Source organism: Mobula hypostoma, chromosome 12, assembly GCF_963921235.1.
Source record: "Mobula hypostoma chromosome 12, sMobHyp1.1, whole genome shotgun sequence".
In the NCBI taxonomy this organism is placed as follows: domain Eukaryota; kingdom Metazoa; phylum Chordata; class Chondrichthyes; order Myliobatiformes; family Myliobatidae; genus Mobula; species Mobula hypostoma.
In genome coordinates, this window is record NC_086108.1 from 4,087,879 (window position 1) to 4,099,279 (window position 11,401).

Genomic DNA, 11,401 nt, shown 5'->3' on the forward strand with positions numbered 1-11,401 from the left:
CACCATTTTTTAATAAACTTATGTTTATTATTTCAATTCATAATTCAAGTCAATTAAAATGTTGCCTACAATGTAAGCTGGAAAGTTTCCTATCTTGGACACGCTTAGGTGGTGCGGCTGCTGCATGGTAGGACAGGTTTAGTAATAATTATTGGGTTCAGGACTGTAAGGATGGAATTTGCTATCACCAGGCACAAAAATTTCTGTGAAGGATTTTGGTATTTGAGATGGATGCTTCCCAGAATAACTGATGCCAAGATTAAGGAAAGCATTTTTGTTGGTCCACAAATCAAACAGGTCATCAATGACAGTCAATTTGAAGAATTTCTAGTGGGACCGGAGAAAATCACATGGAAGGCATTCGAGGAAGTTGCTGAAATTTTTCTCGGCATCTACAGAGCACCAAACTACGTTCAGCTGGTTGAAAGCATGCTTCAAGCATACAAAACCATGAAGTGCAACATGTCACTAAAGATTCATTTTCTGCATTCCCATTTAGACTTCTTCCCTGCAAATCTTGGCACTGTCGTGATGAGCATGGTGAAAGGTTTCACCAGGACATTGCGGTTAATTTGTTGTTTCTCCAAATTCCTACGTGATACAAGTAGCCTGAAATTATATTGATGTTTATCTTCAAGCAGTCTATCATAAACAAAAAAAAATTCTGAAGAAGCAAGACTTTTGAAAAAATTTGTTGTCCAGTGTTATTGATTTATTGATGGATTGATTGGATTTTCATGGTTTGTCATCTTTTGCACATTGGTTCTTTGTCCATCTTTGTGTGTAGTTTTTCATGGATTCTGTGGTATTTCCTTTGCTCTGTGAATGCCTACAAGAAAATTAACATTTATGTACTTTAATAATAAATTTATTTCAAATAAATTTTACATTGAGATTAATTTTCAAAGTCCAAAATTCAAAATACATATATGTTAACTGAGATTCATTTTCTTGTGGGCATACTCAATAAATCCATTAGAAAAATAACCATAATAGAATCAGTGAAAGACCACACCAACTTGGGCAGAAGACAACAATTCGTGCAAATAAAATAAATAAATAAACAAACAAACAAACAAACATGAGTTGTAGAGTCCTTGAAAATGAATCCATAGTTTGTGGAATCAGTTCAGAGTTGTGGTGAGTGAAGTTATCCACACTGGTTCAGGAGTCTGATGGTTGTGGGGTATTAACTGTTCCTGAACCTGGTGGTGTGGGACCTGAGGCTCATTGTGGTGAGTGAAGTTATCCACACTGGTTCAGGAGCCTGATGGTTGTGGGGTAATAACTGTTCCTGAACCTGGTGGTGTGGGACCTGAGGCTCATTGTGGTGAGTGAAGTTATCCACACTGGTTCAGGAGCCTGATGGTTGTGGGGTAATAACTGTTCCTGAACCTGGTGGTGTGGGACCTGAGGCTCATTGTGGTGAGTGAAGTTATCCACACTGGTTCAGGAGCCTGATGGTTGTAGAGTAATAACTGGTCCTGAACCCGGTTGTGTGAGTCCTGAGGCTTTTGTACTTTCTTCCTGAATCAGTGGAAAACTACACACAAAGATTCACAAGCTATCGAAGTGGGGGAAGGGAAAGATATTGCCAACATTTGAATTCAGACTATGACAATTGCCTTCCCTCCCCCACATGCTGCTTGACCAGCTGAGTTCCTTCAGCACATTGTCCGTTGGCGTTGTCAGCAATCCCTTATATTCCATCTGGCTGGCCTCCAAGCAGATGTCATGAACATCGATTTCTTCAGCTTCCTCCTTCCCTTTCTTCTATGGTCTGCTCTCCTATCAGGTTTGTTCTTCTTCAGCTTTTTACCTATTCCCACCTATCACCACCCAGCTTCTTACTTTATGTCCCCTTCCCCCACTCACCTGCCTTTACCAATCATCTTCTAGTTTGTTCTCCTTCCTTTCCCCACACCTTATTCTGGCTTCTTCCCCCTTCCTTCTCAGTCCTGAAGAAGGGTTTCAGCCTGGAATGTCGACTGTTTATTCATTTCCATAGATGCTGCCTGACCTGCTGAGTTTCTCCAGCATTTTCTGTCTGTTGCTCTGGATTTGAAGCATCTAGAGAACCATCTGTGTTTATTGAGAGTTAGGTTTTGTTTTAAGGAGAGGGAAAGTGGAAGATTTTCTGGCCAACATCACCCTTCATAAACTGTAGGCTCAGGCAAGAGAACCACTGGCTGCCCACAACTGCACTACTACAATGTCTGCAAGCGGGACGTGAAGCCTCTGGACATCAACATAAAGTCCTGCGAGGAACTTGCAGCCGTCCATACCAGATGGGGAAACACTCTGAGACTATATATTACGTTAGGCCTTTAATTCCTGAAATTGACAGATGGGCCCATAGGAGGGAACACTGCATCTCCAGCAGAGCCGAGACCACTTACAGATGTGATCTTTGCAGAAGAGACTACCTCCCTCACTTTCGTCTTGTTAGCCACAGACGGCGCTGCACCGACAACGTAGATAGCTAGGACGTAACATCCATGGCCGACCGCGACCAACACCTTACAAAATGCTTCCAACCAATTAAAGTACTTTTGTGTAGATCTGTAAAGAGATATTAGCTTTATTTGTCACATGTACATTGAAACACACTGTGAAATGCGTGGTTTGCGTCAAGTCAGATGAGTGAGGGTGGTGCTGAAGGCGTCCCAGAATGAAGGAGAGACCCCAACCGCAGCAAGAGTCTACAGGCACCGGTGCAACACCTTGTCCAGCTCATCGCTCTGCGTGATATTGGCAGGCGGATGATTGTTGGGAAGGTTAGGGGATCTGTATTCTCTTGAGGGTTTTGTGCAATGGCGAATCCGCTGGGGCCGTCTATTGTATCGAGTGCCTCTACATCAGTGAGACCAATCGCAAATTGGGGGACTGCTTCGTGGAGCACCACTGCGCCATCCACCACAAGTGCGACTAGCCAAGTATTTTAATTCCCATTCCCATTCCTGTTCCCATTCCCTTTCTGACGTGTCAGTCCATGGCCTCTTGTGCCAGGATGAGGCCACCCTCAGGGTGGAGGAGCAACACCTTAAATTCTGTCTGGGTATGATCCAGTCTCATGGAATGAATATCAATTTCTTCTGGCGAACAAAACTCCACCCCCACCACCATCCATTCCCCTCTCTGACCTTTTCCTTGTTCTCACCTGCCTGTCACCTCCCCCTGGGTCCCCTCCTCCTCCCTCCCCTTTATCCTGCGGTCCACTCTCCTCTCCTATCAGATTCCTTCCTCTCCAGCCCTTGACCTTTCTCACCCACCTGGCTTCACCCATCACCTTCCAGTTAGTCTCCTCCTCCTCCGTCCCACCTTTTTATTCTGGCATCTTCCCCCCACCCCTTCTCAGTTCTGATTAAAGGTCTTGGCCCAAACTGTCAACCGTGTATTCCTCTCTATAGATGCTGCCTGACCTGCTGAGTTCCTCCAGCATTTTGTGTGTGTTGCTCTGGATTTCCAGTGTCCACAGAATCTCTCATATTTGTGTTTAGTATCCCTTTTTCCTATCATTATCAAAATAAATCCTAAGAAGAAAAATTTACAAGAATAAATTGTGGGGCAGCACGGTAGCGTAGTGGTTAGCACAACGCTCTGCAGTACCAGTGACCCGGGTTCAATTCCCACCGCTGTCTGTAAGGAGTTTTGTTCTTCCCATGACTGTGTGGGTTTCCTCCCAGAGTTGGTAGGTTAATTGGTCATTGTAAATGGTCCCGTGATTGGGCTGGGGTTAAATCGGGGGATTGCTGGGTGGCGAGTATCTCAATACAAAAAACAGCATCCCACAATTATAAAGAATTATATAAAAAATACAGAACTATGTAAGAAGAATTTCCCCTTCCACCCCTCTGCACCTCTTCACAGAACTCCCATTGAAAAGGGGAGGTAATCTTCTTCAAAGGGGACATCGCTTGAGCAGATACCTTGGGAAGGGTAGGTTAGTGGCTGGCATAACGTTACTAACTGGGTTTGATTCCAGCCGCTGTCAATGTAAAAGTGATCAGAAGGCATGGTAGCGTAGTGGTTGGTGCATCACAGGTCACGGTTCAATTCCCACTGCTGTCGGGAAGGACTTTATATGCTTTCTTCCCCGTGACCGCGTGGCTTTCCTCCCGCATTCCAAAGACGTCCAGGTTAAGGTTAGTAAGTTCGGGGCATGCTATGAAGGTGCCAGAAGCATGGCACACTTGCGGGCTCCCCCCTCGCCCACCCATCCCTGGACTGCTGGCCATTGACGCAGACGACACCTTTCACCCTATGTTTTTATGTACGTGTGATAAATAAATGATTGGGAATTTGAATCTAAAGATTAGCTTTAATCAGAATCAGGTTTAATATCACCAGCATATGTTGTGAAATTTGTTGGTTTAGTGGCAGCAGTACAATGCAATACATAATAATAGAAAAAAGCATAAATTATAGCAAGTATTTGTGTATAAGAGGTGAGGTAATGTTCATGGGTTCAATGTCCATTCAGAAATCCGATGGCAGTGGGGAAGATATTTGTCATATATTGAAACATGAAGAGAAACCTGTTGTTTGCATAAACATTCATTCTTCGGGGTTTTTTCATGTTTTGTGGATGTCTGTGAAGAGTAAGAATTTCAGGTTGTATACAGTATACATTCTCTGATATTAAATTGTCAGTGAAGCATATGAATTTCAGGTTGTATACTGTACACAGTCTGATGTTAAATTGTCACTGAAGCGTATGCATTTCAGGTTGTATACTGTATACATTCTCTGATATTAAACTGTCTGTGAAGAGTAAGAATTTCAGGCTGTATACATTCTCTAATATTAAATTGTGAAGAGTGAGAATTTCAGGCAGAATACTGTATACATTCTCCTATATTAAATTGTCTGTGAAGAGTAGGAGTTTCAGGTTGTATACGATATACATTCTCCTATATTAAATTGTAAGGAGTAAGAAGCTCAGACTGTATACTGTATATTGAACCTGGTCACCGGTACTGTTTAAAAAAAAATTTTGTTGCATGTCGAACCCAGACCAACATAAATTCTTAATAGGTGTTAATGTATATGGTAAATAAATTTGCTCCTTGATCCAGACGTTTAAAACATATTGCTTGCTCAAACAGGGATGGAGGGTGGTGGGGTTGGGAAGGGGCAGAAATGGAGAATATGTGGAGAACGAGCTGCAGTCTTCATCCCAAATTTTCTTCTCCAATTTAGATACTGGTTTCAACCCGGCCGTCTACAACCAAGTGGGTAGAGGACAAGGGAACCCCACTTCCAGGCAAACGGCGACAGTACTACACTGCAGTCACGTTAGAGGATGCAGCCAGGCCACTGGGTAAGATAGTTCTTTCTGTAATCAACATTATTACCTCTCTGAGCAACACTGACCTTAGTCTTATCTCGACTTCCCAACATCACCAAGCCTTCAGTTCTATCCACTTGGCTAGTCTCCCATCAACACTCACCAATTTTTCTGGGTGCGTCCTTTCCAGACGTATCACGGCTTAGTACGGCAACTGCTCTGGTTGTGACCTCAAGAACCTAGAGAGAGTTGTGGACTCATCTCAGCACATCACGGGTACCACTCCCCTCCATGGACCCTGTCTACACTTCCCACCGTCTCAGTGAAGGAGCCAGAATAATCAAAGACCCCCACCCACCCAGACGTTCTGTCTTCTCCCCCCCTCTCATCGGGCAGAAGATACAAAAGTTTGAAAGCACATCTCACGTCCCACAGGCTTCTATACCACTGTTATCAGACTCTTGAGTGACCCAGAACCAGGGAGAGGTGGTGGGCAAGTTGTGAGATCCATTACCCCAATATGATCCTGCACCTTACTGCACTTTCTGTGTAGTTGTTACACTTTATTCTGTGTCTGTTATTGTTTGACCTTGTTTTACCTCAATGCACTGTGTAATGATTTGATCTGTATGAACTATTTTATGCCATGGACCCCTACTATGAACCAAGGGCTTCCTGGACCCCAGATTGGGAACCCTGCTATAAACAGTATGCAAAGCGATCTTTCCACTGTACTCAGTACCTGTGGGAATAATAAACAACTTCCATTTCCCCAGTTCCTCCACTCTTTGACCAGCTGAGCTCCCTCAACCTCACCCCCGCCTCCTTTCAAATCTACTCAGATTAGTGCTCACCTACTCTGATCTCTCTGACATAGCTCAACTCAAATTTTCCTTGAGTAATCATACCATTTTATGGTGTTTAAGTTGCTATGTTCAAAGTTCAAAGTAAATATATTTTCAAACTCCCATAAACAACCCAGATATTCATTTTATAGTCCTCACTGGGCTTCCTGTTACACCGCTGGTGTTTAGGGCAGCAGAGAAGGTCCTTCATCTCTGGTGGAGTTCATTGTGTCAGTAGCTTCCTCTCAGTTTTCACTACTGTCAGACATGCAAGTCCCGGGTGAAGACTCAGGAATACCGTTGCACTCAGATGCAGAAGGATTCTCCATTGCTATTTCGGTAACAGTTTTGTTTGAGTAGTTGGGGTTGTTGCCGTGAGCTGAACCCCCAAACCTGGAGGACCTGTGGACCACTCTGAATCTGGCCTCTACCCTTTGACCTGTTTGACGTGGGTGACCCCACCAAGAGCCAAAGCACAAAGTCCCGACTCCAGACAACATAATTCTCTGGGTCATTGAGGCCTACAAGTCTTCTAACCATGACAAAGTTGTGATCCTCTTGGAAGATTTTTCATTAAATATACAGAATAATAACCATAACAGAATCAATGAAAGACTGCCCAGCTAGGGTGTTCAACCCGAGTGCAGATGACAACAAACTGTGCAAATAGAAAAAGAAGAAATAATAATAATAAGCAAATAAACAATAAATATTGAAAATTTGGGATGAAGAGGCCTTGAACGTGAGTCAGTTGGTTGTGGGAACAACTCAAGTGAAGTTGAGTGAAGTTATCCCTTTTGGTTCAAGAGCCTGATGGTTGAGAGGTGGAATCTGTTCCTGCAGCTGGTGGTGTGGGACATGAGGCTCCTGTACCTTCTTCTTGATGGTAGCAACAAGGAGAGAGCTTGTCTATTTCTTGTTTGTCCACCACTGGGGTGACACAGTGGCATAACTAGTGGCACCGCTGCCTCGTGTGTGTGTGTGTGTGGAGTTTACAAATTCCCCCTGTGATTTTCATGGGTTCCCCCACCCCATGTGGTCTGATCTCCTCCCACACCCAATGACATCTGGGTCAGTGGGTTAATCGGCCACTCTAAATATCCCAGCTGGTGTGGTTGTGTGTGGTGGGGTGGAGGTGCGTCCCTACCAAAGGAGGTGTAAGTCGCTCCTTCCCTCCACTCTGCAGGTCATCATTGGGCAAGGTGTAGCATCTGCTTAGCCCCCCCTTCGCCCAACCAGGGTCACATGAAGCCATGGGAGCAGGTGGTGGACGGTCGTATGAGCAGCCGGTGCAGATCACAAGTCCTGGTTATGTGACCACTGACCCCAGGCAGACAATCTCTGAAGAGTATTGATAATGGCTGGGGTCACCCATCTTGTAAAGACACTACCCAGAGGCAATGATAAACCAGTTCTGCAGAAAAACTTGCCAGGAACAATCATGGTCTTGAAGACTATGCTCACCCACGTCATGTGGCACAGCACATAATGATGATGTCATACGATAGGGCACATAATGATGATGATGAGTGTGGGCGAAGAGTACAATCTGGGGGTTAGCTGATGTGAGACCCTGGGAGGTGAGAAGTGGAAGAAACAAAGGACTACATAAGAAGGAAGTTTGTTCCTTAACACTCAGTGTGTGTTGCTCACACACCTGAACTGTCTGCAGCCTGCAGAACGTCAATGATCACCAGTGCCATCGTGTTTTACTTCAATTATGAAGAAAGTACAGCAGCACCTCTACTTCCTTAGGAGTTTACGGAGATTTGGCACAATATCTAAAACTTCGACAAACCTCTTTAGATTCTTATGGAGGGTATATTGACTGGCTCCATCACAGCCTGGTATTGAACCACCAATGTCCTGGAATGGAAAGTCCTGCAAAACATAGTGGATTTGGCCCAGTCCATCGCGGGTAAAGCCCTCCCAACCATTGAGCATATCTACATGAAGCATTGCTGTAGGAAAGCAGTATCCGTCATTGGGGACCCCCACCACCCAGGACATGCTCTCTTCTGCCATCAGGTAGAAGGTACAGGAGCCTCAGGACTCACACCACCAGGTTCAGGAGTAGGTGTTACCCCTGTCCATCAGGCTCTTGAACCAAAGGGAATAACTTCACTTGCCCCATCATTGAAATGTTTCCACAAACATTAGACTCACTTTCAAGGACTCTTCATCTCATGTTCTCGATATTTATTGCTTATTTACTTATTATTTCTTCCTTTTGTATTTGCACAGCTCGTTGTCTTCTGCACTCTAGTTGAATGGTCTAGTTGGGCAGTCTTTCACTGGTTCTGTTATGCTTATTATTCTACAGATTTATTGAGTATGCCCGCAGAAAAATGAATCTCAGGGTTGTATATGGTGACATATATGTACTTTGATGATAACATTTACTTTGAACTTCTGAATGTTGTTCTGCCCAAGGTTGCGGGCAGTATTTAGCTTAGCAGCACAGATTGTCTATCACTCAGCCCTCATCTCCCACCACCCATCAACACCAACACACACAAAGTGCTGGGGGAACTCAGCAGGTCAGGCAGCATCTATGGAGAGGAATAAACAGCCAGTGTTTCGGGCTGGCCAAGACCCTTCATCAGAACTGGAAAGGAAAGGGGAAGAAGGTGAGGGGAGGGGGCAGAGTACAGATTGGCTGGTGATAGGTGAGACCAGGTGATGGAGCAGGTAGGTGGGTGTGGGAGGGGGAATCAGACAAGAGGAAAGGTAAAGTAGAAAATTATAATACCATAAAATATTGCACCTGTTTTGTATTTAATATTTCAGTAATATTTGAGTAATCTTTTAAATATATTGTTTGATTAAGCATTCTTTGCTGTCTACATTATTCAATACGGTTATATTTAAAAACACGTTAATTGCCTACGTCATCACATTACCACATGATATGTGCACACCTCGCCTAAGGTAAACTTGAAGTTAGACTCATATTCCCGGACTCCTGCATCTTCCTTTGAATTAGTTTAATGTTTTGAGTTACAAACCATAACAGAGGCTGAATTAGGCCATTTGGCCCATCATCTGCTCTGCCATTCCATCATGGCTGATTTACTATCCCTCTCCACCCCATTCTCCTGCCTTCTCTCCGTAACCTTTGACACCCCGACTAATTCAAGAACCTACTAACCTCCGCTCTAAAAATATTGAATGACTTGGCCTCCTCAGATCTTTGTAGCAATGGATTCCACAGATTCACCAGCCTCTGTTTGAAGCAAGTTCCTTAGAGACGTCTCACTGTCAGAGAGACTCTTCTGAGGGAGTGCCCCATTGCCAGAGAGACAGTCTCTTAGAGACATCTCACTGTCAGAGAGATTATCGTGAGGGAATGCCGCGTTGTCAGAGAAACAGTTTGGTGGAGGTATCTCACTGTCAGAGGTTCTCCAGAGGAAATATGAGAGAGAGTGTGTGTGAGAGAGAGAGAGAGAGAGAGAGAGAGAGAGAGAGAGAGAAAGAAAAGATTGATTGTTTGGTGGAGGTATCTCACTGTCAGAGGTTCTCCTGATGGAGTACCACACTGCCGGAGAGAGAGAGAGAGAGAGAGTTTGGTGGAAGTATCTCACCATCAGAGGTTCTCCTGAGGGTGTGCCACACTACCTGAGAGACTTAACTAAGGACTGCACTGTCAGTGGTTCTTCTGAGTGCCTGGTGAACTGTCATAGGGAGAGGGTGTTTTGAGAGAGTACCGCACTCTCGGAGAGGCATCTCTGAGGGAAAGCTGTGCCCTAGCAGGGTCAGTACAGAGGGAACACCACACCATTGAGGCCCATTTGTGTCGTTACCCAAAACAATGTCATGAGTTCACCTGGATCCACCCATCTCTTACCACCTCTTGTTCCATCTCTTCCCCCATTCCAATCCAGATGGTCTTAACCCAAAATCTCAAAGTAAGTTTATTACTGAAGTATGTATATATTGCCTAATGTTGTTACAGGGTTGCTATAGCAGGGGTGGTAGTGGTGAGAAGCTCCCACTACCTATTAAAAGCTCCCAATGGCGTGTGCGTCAAATAGCCTCTGACAACCAAGTCCAGCTCCTGGTCTTAGGAGTCAGAGTGGTGGAACCATTTCTACTGCCAGGAGAAGGGGCAAAGGCTGTTACTGGCACCTTAAAACTTGTCACTTCAGGCAGATGGGGCTCGTCAGCTGTGGTTGGCAGCAGATCTGGGAGAAGGAAAACTCAGAACTTAAACCCGCAGTGCCTTGCTCTTATACCCATCCATGGGGAAGGCTTCAGGAGTAAACCTCCGAGGGAAAAATCCAGAGTGGGAGTCCCTAAGGCAGTCCTACTTTGAGTTCCATGTTGACTGGTAACTCCTGCAACACTGCTGGTACCAAACTGTGTCATCTCTGTCATTCCTTTGGGTTCATCAGATGCGTGGAGAGGGGGAGCCTGCTGCTTGGGCAGTCGCTTGCTCCCCGTATTGTATTGCCCTGGCGTGCGTATCTAGACAGCTGGTACACAACATCCATGGCAACCCAGACCAATGGAGGCCTTCTGTGTAGATGTTACCATACACTACCCTGAGGTTCATTTTCTTCTGAAAACAAGTACAAGAGAATTTATGAAAAGCTAAACACAAAGACTGATAAACAACTGATGTGCAAAAGAAGACAAACTGTGCAAATAAAAAAGTTACTGAGATCAGGAGTTGTAGAGTGAAGAGTCCATTCCCCTCCATAGACGCTGCCTGACCCGCTGAATCCCTCCAGCACTTTGCGAGTGGCTCCTCGTTCAAGCATCTGTGGTCTCTCGTGCCGCCACTGACGATGATTGCTGTTGTGGGATCTTTCTTTGCGCCTGTCAGCTGTCACGTGGTTATGTGGCAGCGTCCCCACGACGGTCTAGGTATGAGTGAATCCCCGTGCATCTGTTGTGCCTCCGTCCTTAACAGAATGGGTCAGCGAGTTCAGGAGGGCGAGTGAGGTCAACCGCTTATGACCCGCAGACTTAAAGATCACAGTGGTGAGGCGGGGAACAGCGGAGCGCCCTTTAACTCTAAAGTTGGCGATGGGCCGAGTGGCCTAAATCTGCCTTACGTGTGGTGCAGTGTGGAGTAGGCCTTTCCGGCCTTTCAAGCCATGCTGCCCGGCAAGCCTCCACTTTTTTTAATTGGACTTTCTTTGCACTACCTAATTAACCATACTGTAATTCACAGCTGTATTCTCTATTATGTACTGCATTGTACTGCTACCGCAAAGTGAACAAATCTCACGACGTATGCCGGTGATAGTAAACCTGATTG

General features: G+C 45.1%; 1 protein-coding gene across 1 annotated transcript in view; it reads left to right on the forward strand.

Moving 5' to 3' along the window:
* Positions 1 to 11,401, forward strand: part of numbl (NUMB like endocytic adaptor protein) — a 238,207-nt gene that overhangs the window by 29,241 nt on the left and 197,565 nt on the right. Inside the window, exon 2 of the mRNA XM_063063507.1 lies at positions 5,203 to 5,323. The gene's annotated coding sequence lies outside the window, so the exon portion shown is untranslated. The remainder of the gene's footprint in view (positions 1 to 5,202; positions 5,324 to 11,401) is intronic.